The sequence below is a fragment of the Macrobrachium nipponense genome, chromosome 4, assembly GCF_015104395.2.
Source record: "Macrobrachium nipponense isolate FS-2020 chromosome 4, ASM1510439v2, whole genome shotgun sequence".
Taxonomy (NCBI): domain Eukaryota; kingdom Metazoa; phylum Arthropoda; class Malacostraca; order Decapoda; family Palaemonidae; genus Macrobrachium; species Macrobrachium nipponense.
The window spans coordinates 135,175,484-135,180,483 of NC_061100.1; the positions used below are offsets into that span (position 1 = coordinate 135,175,484).

The 5,000-nt window shown below is 35.9% G+C and overlaps 2 protein-coding genes across 2 annotated transcripts in view; one reads left to right on the forward strand and one right to left on the reverse strand.

The window, feature by feature from the left end:
* LOC135211509 (cingulin-like) overlaps positions 1–5,000 on the reverse strand; it is a 359,586-nt gene that overhangs the window by 86,719 nt on the left and 267,867 nt on the right. The window lies entirely within an intron of this gene.
* LOC135211207 (uncharacterized) overlaps positions 2,368–5,000 on the forward strand; it is a 44,962-nt gene continuing 42,329 nt past the window's right edge. The window contains exon 1 of the mRNA XM_064244438.1: positions 2,368–2,814. The gene's annotated coding sequence lies outside the window, so the exon portion shown is untranslated. The remainder of the gene's footprint in view (positions 2,815–5,000) is intronic.

Sequence of the window (5,000 nt, forward strand, 5' to 3'; positions counted from 1 at the left end):
TCGTCAAGCTGTTATCGCCAATTATCTCGTCAACAATGAAGACTGTCGGTAATCAAGGTCGTGAAACACAAGGTTCTTCCACCATCATGTTGTTAATTTGGTAAACAATCTGCCAGAAAAAAGTTGGTGTGTACATACTTTGTGTACACGCGTTCTCTCTCTCTCTCTCTCTCTCTGTATATATATATATATATATATATATATATATATATATATATAATATATATAATAAATATAATATTTATATCACATGCATATTCACATGTATATATATAATGTGCGTGTATTTGTGTGTATGAATCGTTTCTAACCTAATTTTCAATTTTTTTTTTTCGAATGATACTCTTGCATTTAGCGGAGAAAAAATATTTATGAAGTCAGCAAGTGCAACCTGTTACCCTCAGATATACAGGGCATCCACAAAGTCCCAGTACCATTACATGTATTTATTGTTTGTAATGGCTCTGGGACTTTATGGACACCCTACACATTGTGTTTATTCCAGTTCCCCGTCTATCACTACATTCAGTAGCCTGTTCATTACCACTGCTGCCTTGCAAAGTTTCAATGAATAGACGGATCTGTCGTTTCAAGGTATGCTAGGGATACTTAAAAAAAATTTTTTTTTCTTAATAACTATGTATGAATGACTAACTGGTATATTCACACACACACAATATATATATATATATATATATATATATATATATATATATATATATATATATATATGTGTGTGTGTGTGTGTGTATGTATGTATATAGAGGTATGTATGATGGGATGCTTCGCTGATAACCCAAAGCGCCTCTATATACTTAAACAATGACTTATGATTCTGCATTTAGCCAACTATGGTGGATTGTAACCAAAATGAATATAAGCCGAAAATCTGAAAATTTCATGAGAGAGAGAGAGAGAGAGAGAGAGAGAGAGAGAGAGAGAGTAATGATGTCATATGGCAATAAGCAAATATGCAATCCTGCACAAGTCCATAATATGGGCCAACATTCTTTGGCGGAAACACCCAAGATACCTTAGAGACCTTTTCTTACGCGAAAGTTACTTAGTGATATGCAGCAACTTCCGTTGTGATTGCAATAAGGCCATGGGATTACATATAAGTATATTAAAAATGAAGACAATATAAAGATAGGATCTAGATGGTGCAATGAAATGTTATCTATATTAAATGACTGATCACGCGTCCACTTTTCAGAAGTCTAGAATGTAAAACAAAGACAATTTTTTTTTTTTTTGCAATTAGGTGAAAGAAAAAAAAGTGTGGGGGTCTTAATTAGACCCATCGTCCAGTGCTTCAACAAAAGTAGGAGTCCTTCATATAGCCTTCCGTTACTTTTTATCAGAGCCCGAGGTCACACGAATTCATATTTCTATCTCAAAAGGAGAGTTTTTACTTTTGTATGGCTGGATCTTCTTCCCCTTGACAGACCATAAAAGCACCCGTAATTGCAAATTCTTAAATTCGCGAAGTAGCAGCACATTCAACGAGTTTTCACCGGTACAAAACGGCGATAAAAAACGAAGAGAAAGTCGAAAACAAATGATGAGGGGAAATACCACCACGGCATTAATTGCTATGCATTACACACACGCGCGTACGCGCACACCATTATCCTCATGCAACAACCCCCCGATGAAAGGGTTTCTCGAAACGTTTTTTCCAGCAGGTGACATTTTCCAGGCGATCGATGCCACACCTTCGGGGGGGGGACTTAATCAGCAAGTGACAACTGGTAGTGAGTGCTTTCATCGGCGCAATTTTCATACCAAACATTTCAACCTCTACTCTAAGTTCCGTGTAAAAATAGGTTGATACACACTCACACATTGCAGGCATGTATATATGTATGTGTGCATATATACATATATACATACACACACGCACACAGACGCACACACACACATATATATAGTTATTACTACGTGATATTTTCAAACTCAAATATTAAAACACGAAGACACCATTAATACTGAATTCACTATATACCCTGGGAGTGATAAACGCAGGACGGAAAGTATATTAATATATCGTGATGTACCAGGAATTCTTCTCTCGAGTATTTCGCAAAAGAAAACAAAAATGCAAAAAAACTGAATAACCTCCACCAGGACATTTTGTAACTCACAAACCTGAAAACATCCCGTCAATTCTGGAAGTCGAATCGCTCGTAGGACAGAATGGCAAAGTAATCCAACATCGCATTTCATTGTCCTTTGCAGAGGCGGCCCTTTCTTTCCAGGGCCTGTCCCACCCACCCACCGACAAAGTCTGGAAAGGGGGCTGGAGCGAGCGAGTTCAGTTCCCAGCAACATGCGGCAACCCAAGCTCACTCACTCTCAGTTTCAAGGTAGAATCAACGGGAGTCGGTCAGAGCCAAGGCAGCGTCGGCCGTCGAGTTTCGAGTCAGTGTGTCACTGGAGATCGTGCAGTAGGGAGCAACGCCACTGGCTCTGTGTTTCAGCGCGCACATGTTCGTTTCGAGAGCGGTTTGTTTTGTGCGTTGCTCTGATACATGACGATTTGAGGATGTGCGTTGTTTTAAGCGATAGCATGTCATTCCGTTTGACCTAATACAGACACTTGGACGGAATTGCAAGCATTTTCCCATCTATATGTGAACTGGAAATTTGCCTTTTGTTTTTCAAATTTTAAAGAACTTTGTTCCGTGAAAAGTTCGCAGCTCGAGAGTTCGAAATCCCCCCAGATTTTAATGGTGACAGTCAATTTGCCAAATCTCACCTGGCCCACTGGACAAACGCTTCGCCTGGTCCATTCAACGAAGTTTTCCTAAGGTAAATTATTGAAAAAAATGATTATTGTATTATGGTCACTTCCTTACTCCATACCTAAATTATGATACAATTGCCTTTTGCATAGACTATGTATAAAAATAAGTATAAAAATGAGTCACTGGTAAGTTAAGGTTCATATCCAATGTTGTTTGACATTAAGCTGGCCTTATGGCAGCACGGGCTCTTGCTCCTAGAGCAGCCCGTATCCAAGCACAACAAAATATTACATTTTTAACAGAGTCAAGGAAAAAAATACATACTTGACAAGGAACTTTTTCTACATATTCACGACTTCATAGCATTAGTCAGTTAAAAAAAAAAAGTTAACTAATAACTGAACAGGAGATAGTTTTGGTAAAAAGATGACTGAGTTTGATGACGTTAATTTGCGTCACAAATACAAGGGTCATCGAGGCGAAATGCAAACGTTTGGGGAAGAAGTGAAAACTACGTTCACCTGTCTTTCAATGCTCTTCTGATTATCGTCAGAATGTTGTGAAGTGTCTATACTCTGTTTTTTTTTCCATCTGTCCATCCGACTGTGGTGTTTGCGTATGGTAACACTGCGTCCCGGGCTTTAGATAGTTACATTCAACAATGATAATAGTATCCTATTTCAAATATTAACGGTGTAATTAGCATACAGTAATTTATTAAAACACTTCTCAGTTGCAAATGTACACCCAGATATCCTTTTATTTACCTAAAACTTACACATAGCGTAATTATTTAAAGCCCGGGACGCAGTGTTACCATGCGAAAACACCACAGGCGGATGGACAGATGAAAAAAAACAGAGTATAGTCACGGCATTTTTAACGAATAGCGTAACAGCAAAAAACTATGCGTTACTGCCTGTAACTATGGATTTCGCGCCCAAATATGCAAAAAAGCGCGTCTCCATCTCATATCAACAAAATAAATGTAGGCTCGTAATACTCTAAAATGCATGGGACGACCAAATTATGTATGTGTATATATATATATATATATATATATATATATATATATATATGTATATAATATATATATATATATATATATATATATATATATATATATGAGTAGAGAGAGAGAGAGTGAGAGAGTATTTTCTTAAGCTTTGCAATTAAGCAGTGGACCTTAATAACAATGGTTTACGAGAGTGGAACGAACTCTACTTCGCTGATTCAATGATTTTAAACAGCAGTAAAATAATACGACCACATGTGACCAAAAGAATGAAATAATGTATATTATGAAACATAAAATAAAAATCACAGCACTGCTCTTGAAACGACACGTGTGTGGTTGTAATTATACTTTCATATTCATACAGGAGACATTTATGTAGTATGTATGTATGTGTGTTCGTACATATCTATAAACTCCATACCAGTTTCGGTACACGAAGAATTTAAATGTAATACTGATGTATCAATATTGATACATGAAATTCCCCTACATAAATACACATGAAAATATATTTACATTCTGAATATATCAATAGTACACTTACATAACACAGTGAAATCCTCTACTCTCTCTCTCTCTCTCTCTCTCTCTCTCTCTCTCTCTCTCTCATTTCGTAACATTAAATTTGTCTTCCATGACTTAACTTTCACGTCATTAATTTCTTTCTGGCTGTAATTAAATTCCCGTTAAATAACACACTTAACAGCAGCTTGAACCGCCCTAGGCATTACAATCTGTTGTTGTGGTCTTCATGAAGATAATATTTTAGGCTTTCATCTAACACACACACACACATATACATATATCTATCTATCTATCTATCTATCTATCTATATATATATTATATATATATATATATATATACTATATTATATATATTAACATATATATATATATAGATATATATATATATATCAGAGGGATATAATGTAACTCGTGAGAAAATTCGTGAAACGTTCTCTCTAGATGGCAGTAAAGTATTTATTTTTATTCACTTACTGTATTTTTGTTTGTTTGTTTCCTTCTCCTATTTCTTTGAAATAGGATCGTATGATTCTCCAAGCTTATTCATTTTTGTTGTTGAAGTCTTTCCCTTCTGGAGAAGTTTTGACTCACGAGAGCGTTTAGGATTACTACAAGTTAGTGTTCATTTAAACCACTGAGTGTGTATGAAACATTTGACAATCTATAAAATTATAAATTATGTGCAAGCAGAAAAAAAAAGGATGACT